Source organism: Panicum virgatum, chromosome 4N (genome assembly GCF_016808335.1).
Source record: "Panicum virgatum strain AP13 chromosome 4N, P.virgatum_v5, whole genome shotgun sequence".
Classification (NCBI taxonomy): Eukaryota; Viridiplantae; Streptophyta; class Magnoliopsida; order Poales; family Poaceae; genus Panicum; species Panicum virgatum.
This window is the reverse complement of record NC_053148.1, coordinates 28,917,792-28,934,586: the sequence shown is the minus strand read 5'-3', so window position 1 is coordinate 28,934,586 and position 16,795 is coordinate 28,917,792. Positions and strand designations below refer to the sequence as shown.

The following is a 16,795-nucleotide window of genomic DNA, read 5'->3' as shown; positions in this document are numbered from 1 at the left end:
ATTGTTGTGACCCTTTGTGAGATACATTTCATATTCCCACGATCAAGATCACATACACTCCACACATATTTGCCAACTTTTACACCGGAAGTTGCGCAATGACATTTTACCCATCCTTCCATATCATCCCATAAAATAAAATTCCATGATATTCATGACTACTCTCTCCAAATTATCATTCCAAGAAAAAGGACATGGGTTATTTTTTAAAAAAGGAGAGGTATGCTCAAGAAAGCATGGTAAGAAAAAAAGTTGGACACATGAAGGTCCAGGTATTCAAAAGAAAAAAAGAGAGAGTTGGACACTTGAAGGTCCAAGTATTCAAAGAGAGAGAGAGAGAGAGCCCATGTCCAAAGAAAAAGATATAAAGGAGAGAGATGGTTCATGAAAGGAGTTCATACACCATCCACCCAAATATTCACACACATGCACATCTTGATCAAGGTTTATGACTTGTTTCTGCTTTGGATCCGGTCGTTGACTTAGCAACATATGAGGAACAGGTATGCCTTCAACTCTTTCCCAACCCTAAGCTCCACATAAGCTTTTCTAGAGGTAGGTGAAAAAAAGAAGGCAACACTTTGCCTTGGTGAGAAATTCAACAAGCAAAAAGAGATATCCAAGAAAACAAACTGAGGAGCTAGGCTATGCTTGATTTTGAAAATTCATAAAACCCAAGTATATGAGTACGTGAGACTAAGGAACCTGAAGGTTAAACCATTCCAAGTTTCAATCATCAAAATAAGCATGGTAGACACTTAAAAAAGTTCACAAGTCAGGGAGAAACTTGGAATAACTTGTATGCAGGTTTCTTCAGAGGAGTTGCATCCACCTTAGTCTTCACCTCTTTACTCGAGGACGAGCAAAGGCTAAGTGTGGGGGTGTTGTTGACGGCCCTTAAGTCAGAAATAAAGCCGTCAACCCCTGCATCTTTTCATAACTTTCAAACACCAAAAGTAGTTATAGGGCTTATTTCTAATTATTTCCACAAGTTTTGGTGATTCATGGATTGCAGGCACCCATACCCAGAATAGAGCAAAAACAAACAAAAGACACAACACAATTGCACAGAATATCCGACGCTGCGTCACACATGCAAAGGAGACCCACAAACCAGACCAAACCGACCAACCAAGCCCCGGCACTGACCATCTGACATCAGGACCCACCAGGCAGCAACACAGACGAAGGCGGTGGCCAGAGGCGGCACAGGGGGGTCGGCCGACCCCACCTGAAAGCCAGTCATGCTGAGTTTTGGCGGGAAGACTGATCTTATCCTCCTGATGGCGGTTATCATCGTTTCCATATTTAATTCTGGCGGGAACCGACCTCCTTGGGCTATAAAAGGGGACTCCCTCACCCCTCACAAGATAACAAAATTTAGAGAGAAGAAGGAGAAGGGTAGAGTCCGCCTTAGAGTTATCTTGTAGAGAGTAGGCTAGGGAGTGTGCGAGGAGAAGTTCGGGAGGAGTGCCAGAGTTGTCGGTTTCCCTCTGCTTGTACCTCGGTGGATACGAGCCTCTTTCGAGTAAGTATCTGAGTTCGTCTATTTGTTGAGTTCTTATCTAAGTTAAGCCTTCGTTATCTTTTGCTTGCGGGATCATCGTCCGTCCTCATGACGGTTGCTCTAGTCTAAAGGCTCGAGTCATGGATGGAGTCGAGGCTAGAGTAGTAATCGATAGCGCGGACGTGGTGTCTGGTCTAGAGATTACCGTTGTTTGCATACCTTCTCCATGGTCTGTCGGGGTAGGCGGCAGGTGGTGACAGCCCTGTCCGTCCTTTGTAGTCCCCCATGTGAGGGTTGGGTGTAGAGCTAATAGCTGGATAATCTTGGCAGACCAGGAGTAAGCCGGTGCCCGAAGTAAGCAAGTGAGAGCTGGTTTATCTCTGTTAAGTATCTCTTCTCTTAGACAACCACACTACCCAAAGTCCAACAGTCTCTCTTCCTTCGGGTAAATTAGTTAGAAGACCTTTACACCTCCGTTCCTCGTGGAAAATACGATACCCTGAATACTTCCGGGTGAAGTGATACAACGGTATTTCCATGCGCTTGCGGTCATCTCTGCGAGAGTTAAGAAATACCAACAGGCGCCTCACAAAATTCCTTGGCCCATGGATTCTCCATCTCAAGAGATTCATCATGGGAGATGAAAGTTGAGTCTCGATCATGGTCGAGAACATAGTCGGGGCCAGCGGGAAGAGGCTCAAACTCAATTGGAGGTCTATGGGGAATCTCAAACTCATATATATCTATGGGTTAGGCAGGATCCTCCTCCTCCTTGATGAAGTTTTCATCTACTTTTCCAAGGAGGGATTCTGGTGAGTCAACTAGGAGAATTTCCTTGACCTCTTCAATCGGTTCATAATCAAGGGATGGTTCTGCCATAATGTTTGTGGCTGTAGTGATCTGGGCAGAAAGGATTTCCTTCCCTAAACGAACATCGAGCTTGCTTTGAGCCAGAGCATCCATGAGCAATTTCTCGATGGGGGGTGCCGATCAAGAGATCGAAATCTTGGACATTGAACACATGATAGTCAAGGATTATTTTGACGTCCTCGTGTCTTACTGACATGTTCTACAAAGTTCCAACCCCTTCCAAGATTTCTCTAGAGGGGGTCTGGAAGGTTTTTGAACCAATGGCATGTCCTCCAAAAGGTGGAGTGCGCATTCACTAGAGACGATGTTGGCTCCAACAGTAGGACTGTAGAAGATGTCTACCGAGGTTTCCCTTATGGTGCAAGGAATGGTTCGAGGAGAAGAGCTAATCCGAAGAACTTCTGATGACAACTCTAGTTCTCTTGACCACTCATTGCTCTTAATGGCCGTCCGCTTCTCAACATTTTCCCTATGGATGGCAGTTTCTATAGGATCTATGGGAGCAACGGGGACTGGTGGTTTCCTCTTGTAGAAGGAATTCGAGGTATTTCCAAATTCTTTTGAAAGATCATCCTCGAATTTCAAAGGGTGTTCTGGAGTTCGAATTTCTTATTTCTCCAAAACTTGTGGTTTAGGAGAGGATTCTAGGGCTGAATCTAAAGGTATGGATAGAGAACGATCGGATTCAGCTCCTAGAATGTCCTTATGACTAGACTTGCGCTGCTCTTGAGAGAATGTGGACTCGGCTATGAAGGAAGTGTTCTCGGTGATAATTTCTAAGATTTCCATGCCTTCGGCTAAAGTCTTGTGGGAGAAAGACTCCAGCGGTAATGTCAAGGTAAGAGGTGGAGTCCATGTCGAGCCCCATGTAAAAATGTTGAAGCAACACATGATCGGGTATCAACATAATAGGACCAGACTTCATTAAAAGTAAAAATCTAGCCCAGGTCACACCTATAGATTCCTTCTCATTCTGCTGAAAGCGGAAGATATCACTTCGTAGAGCGACGACTCGGGACTGGGGGTAAAACTTGAGACGAAACTTGTCTCTAAGTTCAACCAAGTTTCCGTTCACACTCCCTATAGTACGCGTGTGCCATTGTCTAGTCTCCTCTACAAGAGAAAAGGGAAACAACTTCCACCTAAGGGTATCATGTGACATGCCTGCGATGGCATAGCATAAACACACTAGCTCAAACTCTCACAGATGGTGATATTGGTTTTCAATATCAAACCCGGAGAAGGGAAACTCCAGAACCACAGCAATAAGATCAGGACAAAGTTCATAGCCAGATGAAAGAATTGGGTGCTCAGATGGCGGTGGCTCAAGGAACTCGCCCGTAGGGGCAGACAGATCTTGGATAGAAGTTTGCTCCGGGGTAGCGGGAGTAAAGATAGCAAAAAGAAAATCAAAGAGGATCGTGAATAAATCATGTAGGATACAGAGGCTTTCGAAGGATTGGTTCTCCATGGATAGTAGGGGTCAAGGTAGAAAAAAAAGAAACGCGAAAGATATGAGGACGACTAGGTAAGAAGAAAGATACAGCGACTGTTCCCCGTCAATGGTGCCAGAAAGCTTGTTGGGTATTTTAGCGTAAGGAATAAATCCGCAAGCGCATGGATACCACTGTAGCTTTCACCTCACAGTATTCCAAGGGTTATCAAATCCACAGGGAACATGTGTGCCCTAACTTCTATTCTAGTCGGTGTTGACGGCCATAAATTCACATTCTAAGCCATCAACTTCTCGGAAATAATATGAGCTTTGCACTAAGTTCCATCCATATTTTTTTTGATTGTAACGAGTTCCACGAGTTTTGGATGAGTTTTAATTCCAGGGACAGGTGTACCAAAAATGGGCAGAAAGTCAGTAGGTGGTGACAGCCCTATCTGTCCTTTGTAGTCCACCACGTTCGGGTGTTTTCATAGCAGTAGTGCAGGTTGCCGTTGGACTCCCCTCTCATCCCTTTCTGAAGTCCTTCCTCTTCTAGCCGCCGAAGTAAGCTATGCTTTCCCAAGAACTAGTTAGGTGTTTAGTCTGATCTAGAGAGGCTAGCTCGATAGTTCAGAAGTGTATCAGGTGTCTTATCTCGCTCGTTGTCCTCCCAGCTCTTCCACTCTAAGGTTTAGAGTCTCTGTGTGTCACTCGGTCATTGCCTGGCCATTTATCTCACTACCTATCTAGCTTACCCTCATCTAGTCAGTCGGTCGATAAAGCTAGTATGGTTATCAATCGATTTATGATACTCTTTACCATAATGCTTCCCTGAGGAAAAATATGATACCCTGGAATACTCCATGGTGAAGTGCTACAGTGGTGATTCTGTGCACTTGCAGAATATCTATTCTAATCGGGCATAAGAAACGCCAACAAGCATTTCTGGCGCCGTTGCCACGGAAGCAATTGGCTAAAGATATCGTAGATAGTTTGATAAACTATACTAGTTTATCGCCACTAACCCTAGTGGGCTTACCATTGCTCTCTCCATCTTTTGATTGATGTAGAGCAGTGCATGACCAGTTTCGACCTGCCAAGTAACTTCCACCCAAATCTAGAAAGAATTGGGAGAATTGTGAGATGCCACGTCATCCCACCTCAGAAAAAGCCCACTTGGCCAATCAGTTCACCTTCCACTTCAGCATCCTCATCTATGGCTCAGAAGACTCTTCGTCAGTTTTCTGCCCCGTCCAGCAGCCACATTCCTACTGGAGTGAACGTCAACCAAGCCGGCAATGACGGCTTTGAGCTGAAGACTAGACTCGTGAACATGGTCCAAGCAAGTCCATTCTACGGAAAGGCATCCGAGGATGCCAACGCCCATCTCCAGAACTTCCTGGAGGTGAGTAACACCATCAACCCCAGAGGAACTACTCTGGATGATGTCCGTCTTCGCATGTTCCCGTTCTCATTGCTCGGGAAGGCCAAGACGTGGTTCTACTCCAACAAGGAAGCTTTAATGACATGGGAAGCTTGTTCAAATGCATTCCTAGCCAAGTACTTTCCAGTGGGCAAGACCAATGCCCTCCGGAAAAGGATTACCGAGATTCAGCAATTACCAGATGAGACCATCCCGGAAGTCTGGGAGCGTCTCCAGGAGTACATACAAGCCTGCCCACACCACGGCATAGAAGAATGGCTGATCATTCAGAACTTCTTCCATGGCCTGAATCAGCAAGCCCAAGACCACGTTGACGCAGCTGCGGGTGGTTCCTTCCTTTCTCTCGATGTTGTGGGAGCAAAGGCACTGATTGACAAGATAGCTTCCAACCAAAGTTGGAGAGGAGAAGGCAGCCAGCCCGTCCTAGGGGCGTGCATCAGATCGACATGATCGACATGTTAGCTGCTAAGTTGGAACTTCTGATGAAGAAGCTGGAATCTCCGCACTAGGAGGTTAATCAAGTTTTGGAGTCTCGTATGACATGTGAAACATGTGGCGAGACTGGGCACTCGGGCACCTCGTGCCCATTAACTCAAGAGGACGCAAACTTCATTGGGAGCAACAACAATCCCAATTCAGGATTTCGTCCTCAGCAGGGTTGGAACTCCAAGCCCAACCTCCCCTTCGGTCAACAACAAGGTATGAATTTCAATAACAGTTTTCAGCCCACATTAAAAGACCTCGTGTACGGTCAAAAGCAAATCAATGATAACATTAGTAGGAAATTCCTTGCTAATGACAAGATCTTAGAATCTATGGCTGCACAACTAGAGGGATTCAATGCTGTTATTAAGAATCAACTGAGCTTTAACATAATGATAGAAACCCAAGTAGCTCAGCTTGCATCTTCATGTCCTAACACTAATGCGGGGAAACTGCCCGGGCAACCGGAAGTATCCTCGAAAGAAAATGTTAGTGCGGTGACCACGCAAGAGCCACCTTTCCCAAAGGATGCAGGAAAGTAGCGGAAGACCGTAACCGCTAGCAGTACCGACGTTGAAGACGAAGAGCAGGAGGAGGCCGTCGAATCCAACACACCTGCTACCCAGGAAGACCCCGTGGAACCCCGGAGAACTTCACGGGACTATCACGACACAACTGCCTTACCGTTTCTGGAGCGGATAAGGAAGCCAGTGGCCGACGAACAATTCGGCAAGTTCATCGAGGTAATCAAGAAGTTATATGTGAATATACCACTTCTTGACGCTATGCAAGTACCCACGTATGCCAAGTATATCAAAGATATTCTTGGGAACAAGCGGACGCTGCCCACCACTGAGGTCCTACAGTTAACGGAAGAGTGTAGCGCTGCTATACTTGATCCTCTCCTGGTGAAGAAGAAAGACCCAGGCTGCCCTACCATCACTTGCTCGATCGGGGCTCAACATTTCTCCAACGCCCTCTGCGACTTGGGAGCAAGCGTCAGTGTCATGCCCAAGGTAGTTTATGACAAACTTCACCATCATGCACTTGCCCCTACAAAAATCTAAAAATATTTCCGAGCATGAAAATCCCTTGAAAAATAAATTTGAACATCATTTCGAAGCAAAGTTTGGCCGGCACCAAAGTTTTAAAAGTTTTTGACCGTTAGAAGGGCAGTGGGCCCTGGCTGTCAGCAGGGTGGCCCACCTAGGGTTCGGCCAAACCCTAAGGTCGGCCGGCCCCCTGCCAATGGCTAGTGGGTCCAGCCTTTTCCAACGGTCACTAGCTGTTGAGCCTGGTCTCTCCCAATGGTGCCCGGCCATTTTCCCCTTAAATAGAGGCCGACGGGTGAGTGTCGAGCTCTCACACTCACCTCTCATTCACTCACTCCCTCTCGAACTCTCTCAAACTTTGCTCTCGGATTTTCTTTGGATTTTTGCTCAAGATTTGATTTCAAGAGACCTCTCTCTCTCTCATTTCTTTGCTGCAAGAAAAGAAGAGCAACTCACGGGTAAGAGCGTTCAATTCGGTTTCACTAACGTAATCCGTTTCGAGTTGCATTCGTTTTTGTTCCATCATAAAAGGCATAGTACGGAAGGTCTCCGGCGCATTCAAGAAGATGACGGGTGGAAGTTCATCCCGTTCGCGGGGTGGCTCAAGCTCGTACACACCTGAACCTACGCCTACACCAAGCACAATGGACTACGAAGAGGAAGAACAATACGAAGAACTGCAAGCCGAACCGCAAGCCGAGGTCATAGAGATTGATGCGGAAGATGCACCGTACCTCGACTTGCGAGATGATCGTGAACAACAAGGCTACGCCATCCTCAAAAATAGAAGCTTCGTCCACACCCGAGCCTTCGATCCGGACCTTCTCATCAATACAAGTATGTACAAAGACTTCTCTAACGTTTGGCACGTAATTGGATGGGATAACTTCGTTCCCGTTGAGGAGTACGGTTCTCGACTCCTCATCATCCAATTTCTTTGCACACTTCGGGAGGTGGAAAACAGGGTTTATTTTCGACTCTTCGGGAAAGAATATTTGCTTTCTTGGAAAACTTTTATCAGTCACCTCGATTTCAACAAACACCGTCCTATTTCTCTAGACCAAGCTTGCTGAGGTTTTAATCGTCATGAGTTTTGGGGCTGGATTTCGGGTCAAGTTGTCCATGGCAAGTTTCCACCTCGGTGCAGCGATATTCATAATCCAACTCTTCAGTTGATGCACAAGTGGTTGACCATCACTCTCTTTCCAAGAGATGATGTCCGACCCATGCGCAACAATGAGTTGCTCATTCTTTATGACATGGTCAACAAGATCAAAATCTCCCCCGCGCAAGCTTTGGTTAAGCAATGGCTTTTGAATTTCAAGATGACAAGTACTATTGAGTGCACTTCTTTGATTACTCGCATCGCTACACATATCGGTGCCTTAGAGGGGAATTTTATTCCTTTCATTGAGGGCGACCGTGCATATATCGACGAGGACTATTTGATCCAAGGTCACACACTCAAGAAAGGCCCGAATGACTCTTTGATTTTCTTTTACATGGGCTATACAAATGAGATTCTGCTGCCCAATGCAGAGTTCCATTTGTATAATTGCCATTCGCTAACCATCCCTCTCGTTCCACAAGAAGGGGGTCGTAGGCATAGCTCTTCTGGTTTGTCTGGCAGGATGACAAGAAGCAGGACCAGAAGGGAGGCAGAGCTGACACCACTACCTCAGCAGCTACATCATTCATATCAGCATGAGGCTGGTGGTTTGTCATGGCACAGGGCCGCCGGTCCACTAGTTCCAGCTCCGGTGGAGCCCCGAACCTCATCAGACGGACATCTTCGTCCCGAGGTTTCGGTGCCATCACCCAGCAGCTAGGTGAGCTGCGGGTGCAGGGCGACAACATACAAGAGACGCTGAACCAACATATCGACAATACCCAAGCATGGTAGTGTCACACTGGCGAAAGACTCCACGACATGGAGCAGTCGCAGTAGCAGCGACAGGAGGAGTGGAGGGCATACTGCCGCTGGACGGGTTTCAACCCCGATCAACCGTAGTGAGCCAGAAGCTAGCTTGGGGGAGGACCCCCACGAGAGGTAACTTGTATCATTTATCTTTACTGCTTTTTCATAACCTTGCATGAAACCCATAAAAATTAGCAAAATCAAAAAATCCATAAAAATTTGCATAACTAAAAACAAATAAAAATTTGCAAAACTTAGAAAATACCAAAAATATTTCTTTAATATGTGTAGTAAGCATGGTGTAAGTTTTTTCTTGTTGAGATGATGAATAGTTGCTCTGTTAATTTCCTTCATATGCTTAGTTACAACTTTATGCTCTACCTAGTTTTGGGTTTGGCGGCTTAAAAATGTTCATACCTTAAACTTGAAACTTGTGGGTAGCAAAGAGCATGATCCAAATCTAAGTTGTTGTGAGCTATGATATGGCTAAGTAGAGTTGCTATGATCCTCTCTTGTGTGATACTTGACATCCGGAGTATTTAATTTTTGAAAACACAAAAATATAATAAAGTACCTCGATGATATGAAATTCCTATCCAAAACCATATGTTGTTTTTCATTGCAAAACCTTCCACATATGCAACTTGCTATCTCATTGAGCTTTGTCAAATTGTTGTGACCCTTAGTGAGATTCATTTCATACTCTCATGATCAAGATCACATACACATCTCCACCACATGCTATGCTTCTACACTAGAAGTAAGCAAAATTTGATCCATCCACAAAATAAAACTCCAAGTCCATGTATGACACCTCTCTCTCAAAAATATGCCAAGGATATGAGGCTATGCAAAAAGAAAAACAAAAGATGCATACCCAAAGAAGGTATGCCACATGCTTCGGCATGTCAAAAAAAAAGAGAATAAAAAGATGCATACCCAAAGAAGGTATGCACATGCTTAGGCATGTCAAAAAAAAAAGATAGCGCCTTATCCAAAAAGAAAGAAAAATAGAGAGATGGTGCATACAAAGGAATTCATACACCATCCACCAAAAATATCCACACACTTGCACATCTTGATCAAGGTTTATGACTTGTTTCTCCTTCGGATCCTGTCTTTGACTTAGCAAAATATGAGAAGCAAGTGTGCCTTCAAATCCTCCATACCTATAGCTCCACAAAAACAGCCATTAGAGATAGGTTGAGGAAGAAAGGCACAATAAAAAGCCTTGATAAGGGATTATACACATTAAGTGATTCGAGAGATCATCCGAGGAACTTTATAAATTTCTTTTGAAAAACTTTACAGAACCTCCGGATTGACGGTTGAGCTAAAGAGAAAGAAATATGAGCACTCTATGATACCGTTCTGACTCTCAACCGCCAAAGATGAGGTGAAGCTATAAGCTCCACAGGATTAAGGTAAGAGGTAAGAACAAAAGGTCAACTTATTCAAAATCAAGCTAAGAAGCATTCGGTTGTGCCTAAGTATGAGTTGGAAATTCAACATTGTAGCAACACCTGATCAACAACGAGCGCCTTGTTTTGCTCAGGGATGAGCAAAAGGCTAGCTTGGGGGTGTTGTTGACTGGTCGTTAAGTGCGAAATATGACCGTCAACTATACTCATTAAAGAAGAAAAACTATACCTCTTACTCGCATATTTGTATCACTAACCTAGCTCCACAGTTGTTTTCGAGAATTTATGATTTCAGGAGCACAAGTTCGGAATAGGAAGAAAACACAATGAATATGAAAACAGAAGTCACAGACGATCGTGTCTGCGTAACATGAGCAAAGGAGGCCCACAAACCAGACCAAACCGACCAACCAAGCCCCGGCACTGACCATCTGACATCAGGACCCACAGAGCAGTGAACCAGAGAAGGTCGGTGGGAAAAGGCACCAAGGGGGGTTGGCCAACCCCACCTGTCTACCTCTCCCGCTGATTTTTGGCGGGAAGCTTGATCCTATCCTCCTGAAGGCGGTTTGGCATGTTTCCATACAAAGAGATGGCGGGAATCGACCTCAAGCACTATAAAAGGGGCATCCCACCACTCACACCACACACACCACTTGGAAGCCTCTCTCTCTCTACACTCTCTTGTGACTTGTGCTCCTTAGGGTAGTGGAGCTAGGCTAGTACTTCATCTCCTTAGCGAATCCAGTCGTCCTCGGGGTCGGCGAGCAATCCTCGGCCTCTGGTATGGCTTTGTATTCTGACTTTCTTTATGCTATTCATATTGAGTTCGTTCTTGGTTATCTTGCTATGTTCGTAGCTTACTTAGCCTTGATCAGTGATTTACCAAGTTATTCTAGTTACATGCTTAGACCAGATGATCTGGGTAAGGATATCGATTCGTTGTGCTTTCGGGCTTGCCTTAGCATCTTACCTATCCATCCGAAGGGTGGGGGACTCGGGGGTGCTAGGGTAGTGACCTCATATGCGGGCATGGTGCTCGGGTATGCGGGATCCTTTGGATATGACGGTGCTACATGGTGTGACTGGGGTAGATCGCAGGTGGTGACAACCCTGTCGGTCCGCCAGGAAGCTGCTCCTCGGTTAGTGTACTCCTCAACGTTCGGGTACGTTGTAGGAGTTCATGCAAAGATGAAACGGGACTGGATGTTCTCCAGTGCGGGTCATTCTCCCTGATGTCCCTAATTTCCCGGCACCTGCAGATCTAAGCAATATGGCTAACGTAACTTATCTGCTAACATAAATAGTATGCTAGGAATCTTTGCCTATTCTCCCACTAACCTTAGGATTGCTTGTCTATTCTTTATTCATGAGAGTTGGTTGTTCTGTGTGTGTCACATTACCCCTGATTATCCTTCATTTATCACTTACACCTATATAGTCAGTGGTCTTCATCTTGCTCATATGTGTCATGGTTATGTAACTAAGTAAATACACTTTACACAACATTGCCATCCCTTGGAAAAATATAAATAACGATACCCTGAATACTTCCGGGTGAAATGCTACAACGCTATATCCGTGCGCTTGCGGATCCTTCTGTAAACGTTAAGACATACCACACTGGCATTTTCGAGGCGCCGTTGCTAGGAACTAACCACTCCTAGTGATGACGCTAAGAAATGCCAACAAGCATTTCTGGCGCGTTGCCGGGGACTAACCACTTCTAGTGATGACGCTAAGAAATGCCAACAAGTAGTAAAAATAAATAATCCCTTAACAAAAATCCCAAAAATATTTACATGCCATGAATAAAATATATGAGTGGAAATCCGTGTAAGCTCTTACTTTGGAAATGATGAATAGTTACCCTGTTTAAACTCTGTATGTGCCTCGTTTACAGCTTTTTACTCTCCTAGTACCTGAACTAGTTGGCACATAATAGTTCCACTAAAAATTTGGTTGAGTGGAGGCATGAATTTAATTTCTGAAAGTCTAAGTTGTTGCGGGATTTGAGATAGCCCAAACCAAAATTTAAACTGCTTGCTCTAGTAGGGAACCCCTCGGAATTCTTTTATAACTAAATTATGGTGAAGGATTCCCATGGTAAGAATGACCCATCCAGAGCCTTATAGTGTATAAACCGTTTTGAGCTATCTGAAGTTACTTTCAGCTTTGTCGAATGGTGCACCCACTTCGGGAATGGTACTTGCCACCTACAGATCTTCATCTCCCACAAATCCACCATTTGCTAGCCCAAACATAGCTGACCTATCAGTCACCCACTCCGGGTATTGACATCCACTCTTGCCAGCTATACTCCCCCGCAATCACCATCTCATATACCACAAGTTAATTCCATAAAGCTTCCCATTCTAAACTCCAAAGAAATTCAAGATATTCCAGCAAAGGAAAGTAGAGTTATCTTCTTTAAAAAAAGGAAGAAAAAGAGAAGCCCACTCTCCATTCCAAGTTGCAAATTATGGAGTTCAAATAAATTCAAATGGGATGCCATCCACTCCATACCCTCAAAAAATCCCAAGTTCCATGAGACTTGGATTTGGCTAAGTACCGACCCCGGCTGGGATCACCCTTCGGCTAAGCAATATACGTAACCAAGGTATGCATACATCTTCCTACCCATAACTCCACATATCAGCTTTAGAGATAGAAAGAAGATGGTCATATTTCTCGACCATATGTGAGGATCATACACTTTGAGCGACTCGAGAGTACCCTTGGGAAACCTGAACCTCTTTTGAAAATTCTTGCAAAAATCCGAGTTGGAAACCAGAACAGGTAGCAGGGAACATTCCGGTGAAGGTTGTTCAGTCCAACAACCGCTCAAGACCGAGGGATGAAAAATGAATACGCCCCATCTTCCAGAACCTTAGGTATGAGCCAACTTTTCATAAGTACATACGGGAAGAGTAATATGCTGTGCACAAGGTACCTGCAAGGGGGTAAACATTGATGCAACTCTTGATCCACCGAGCCTCAGTTTAAGCTTTGCATGAGGACGAGCAAAAGTTTAAGCTTGGGGGGGGGTATTGACGGCAATAAATTCACATTCTAAGCCGTCAACTTCTCAGAAATAATATGAGCTTTGCACTATGTTCCATCCATATTTTGTTTGATTCTAATGAGTTCCACGAGTTTTTGATGAGTTTTGATTCCAGGGATAGGTGTACCAAAAATGGGCAAAAATAGGCAGAAACCCTGGCCGACCGGCCTCTCCTAGTCTGGCCGGCCTGGCACCTCCAAAAACAGGACCCCAGCTTCGAACCAGTGGCAATGTGACACATTCAAGGGGCTCTAAGTTGAGGGTTAGACCTTGGCTCAATTGGATACACCGAAAGGCCTCAACATCCATCCAAAGAACTACAAGACAGCCCAAGATCAAAGGAACTTCAGCAACCCACTTCCCTGGAGATTGTACAAAGGCAATGCGATGTCCTGGCAAAACCAGAGGCCAAGATGCACCAGAGGGAGGCCGGCCGGCCTCCCCCAAGCCGGCAGGCCTAGCATCTACAATTCAGGCGCAAACCCAATTGTCAACCGACTCCAAGAAGTGATCAGAGCCGTTGTCCGAAAGGTGGTGGCCACGTGGCAGCACCCCTAGGCCGGCCGGCCCCACTTTGCAGCGTCTCAAGCCCCAGCTTCGCATGGAAGACAAGCACACCAACCTTACCTGCTTTCAACTGACGCTACGGAGGATAACTGCCAGTTACCGACCTTGAGAAGGCTATAAATGGAGGCACCATCCATCACTTCAACACACACCATTGGAGCTCTTCTCTTCCACTTGTACTTTCTAGAGTAGGTTAGTTGCTTGGGAGTTAGTGTCATGTCGAGCTTCCTCGGGACTCCGGAGTCGTCGGAAGTCTGGTATATCTCTTGTATCTTTCTTTTGACTTTATTAATATAAGTTATCTTCTTTACTTTTCTGAGTCAGCTTTACTTTCCGTAGTCTTTCATTTACTCAAGTTTGAGGTTCAGCTTGAGCACGGAAGTTTTCCTCCAGCTTAGGCTAAGTTATCTTTCTTAGTAATCGGGAACTTATCTTACGGGTTTTCTCGCCCGAACTAGAGTATATCAAGTTAGTGCTCTAGGTTCAGGGGGATTTCTCTCGAAGGCCTCGAGAGAAATCCAAACACTAAGTGCAGACGTGGTGTCTGACCTTAGTGTTAGCTAGAAAGTGTGTTCCACCCCACGGAACCGTTGTGGTAGTCGGTAGGTGGTGACAGCCCTATCTGTCCTTTGTAGTCAACCACATTCAGGTGTTTTCATAGCAGTAGTGCAGGTTGCCGTTGGACTCCCCTCTCATCCCTTTCTAATGTCCTTCCTCTTTCAGCCGCCGAAGTAAGCTCTACTTTTCCGAGAACTAGTTAGGTGTTTAGTCTGATCTAGAGAGGCTAGCTCGATAGTTCAGAAGTGTATCAGGTGTCTTATCTCGCTCGTTGTCCTCCCAGCTCTACCTCTCTAAGGTTTAGAGTCTCTGTGTATCACTCGGTCATTGTCTGGCAATTTATCTCACTACCTATCTGGCTTACCCCCATCTATTTAATCGGTCGATAAAGCTAGTATGGTTATCAATCTATTTACGATACTCTTTACCATAGTGGTTCCCTGAGGAAAAATATGATACCCTGGAATACTCCAAGGTGAAGTGCTACAGCGGTGATTTTGTGCGCTTGCAGAATATCTATTCTAATCGGGCAAAAGAAACGCCAACTGTCGGTCCAAGAACACACCAAGATAGGTGGCAAGGGTAGAGAAGATTCCTAAGATAGCACTCTAGCTGAGTTAGAGGTCGATCTCTCGGGCACAATACTCGCTTTGGGCACCGGCTTATGCTTGGTCAACCAGGTGACTCCGGCCAACAGCTCTACGCTATATCTAAACGTGGAGGATTACAGAGGACCAATAGGGCTGTCACCACCTACAGCCTACCTCTAACAAATCGTGGGATATAAGGCAAACGAAGGGTAACCCCTAGCCTAGACACCACATCTACGCTATTGATTACTACAGCGATGAACCCACTAGTAAGAGAACTTATCTCACTCAACTACAAGCATTACTAGCATCTACTATACCAAGTAAAATACTTGAGATAGAAACTACGAATACTTACTAAGACCAAAAAAATATAGCACCATCCGTAGAGGTATAAGATGGGAGAAAAATGGCGACACCCCGACACATCACCCGAACTACTCTCTCAATCTTCTAGAGGTATAGTTTGGAGAAGAGCGCTGAAGACTGGCGCCCCTCCTGAGTACATCTACTCCTAACCTTTGCAAGACAACTCTAAACAAAAGAGGAAGCTTGTTGAGCACTTGATAGATGTCCCTATTCTTACCCCTCCTCTCATATTTATAGATGGGAGCAAAGGGTGCTTCTCGGCCGCGTTTCAGCAGGGGAGCCACCTAGAACCGCCCTAATGAAGCTTCAAGTAAGCTACACGCCAAAGCTCAAGGTTGGTGGCGTAGTCCACTGGTCGGCCGACTAGTGTCTGGCTCCGAACCGGCCCAATTTTGGCTGGGAGACTGCCAAGCAGGGGCGGATCTACAGGGGTGCTAGGGGGGATTAAGCCCCCCTACCTCCCTAAGACCCATGGATACCCCCTAATCTCCCTCTTAATTTTTGAGATGAAACAATGAAGAAGAAGGGAGGAGGAAGAAGAAGAGAAGGGGAGAAAGAAGAAGAAGATGGATATGAGCCCCATCTACATTTTTGAGCTAAATTTGCCACAGCTACCAAGTGTCCCCTAATCTCATTTCCACATTCCTAAGCTTCTAGTATGCCAGTTTACTTGTGCATGTGGGCCCTCTGATCCATGTGACGCACGTGTCGCGCTCTGATTGGTCGACGCCCTTTGCCTTGGATTGAGGAATGTGTTTCCTTGCTCATGGGGTGTGTTTGCTACCTTATTTCACATGCATACAAATATTTACCAACACTTGTGGAAATGGTTAGTAATAAACTCCTACCACTAGGTTGGTGTTGACCTTTTGTGTACTTATGCAGGATTTGACGTTCTAAAATTGGTACTTAACAGCCGTCAACAACCCACCTGGTGACGTCATGCTACGTCATGCTAACATCAGCATGACACATGACGTGACCATGAGCTGCCACGTGTCACCCTGATTGATTTTTCTTTTGGGATAATTATTTATTAATTTCAAAAATTGATTTAATCTTTGAAAAATCACAATAAATCAACCGGGCCTCCGAAAAATATGAAACAAGTTTTATAATTCTTATAGAATCATGATCTATCCCTTAGAATAAGTTTTGTCATGATTTGGGTCTTATTTGAGTAGTATTTGTGCAATTTTGCACTTTGTCCCCTATGTTTTTATGTATTTACTCTTAGGCCCCTACGAGAAGATTCAGGAGGACTTCCCAGGCGCCCAGAAGACCCAGGAGGACTTCTCCGATGCCTAGGAGATAAAGAAGGATGTCCAAACACCCAGAAGCCCCAAAAGCTTAGAGAGACTATGAAGAACCGCCAGGTTCATGCCAATCTCTGATCTTGGAATCCTATAGACATTGAATGCTGAGATGATCCTGCAAGTCATCGACCCTCCGACTTCGTGTGGAGTCACAACGATGACCGTGCTTGGGTGACGAGAAGACCCCTCCTTTGTGGGAAG

The 16,795-nt window shown here is 45.3% G+C and overlaps 1 pseudogene; it reads left to right on the top strand.

Annotated features, from left to right (window-relative positions):
• Nucleotides 1-16,586, top strand: part of LOC120669275 — a 33,245-nt pseudogene extending 16,659 nt beyond the window's left edge.
• The last annotated feature ends 209 nt before the right edge of the window (nucleotides 16,587-16,795 follow it).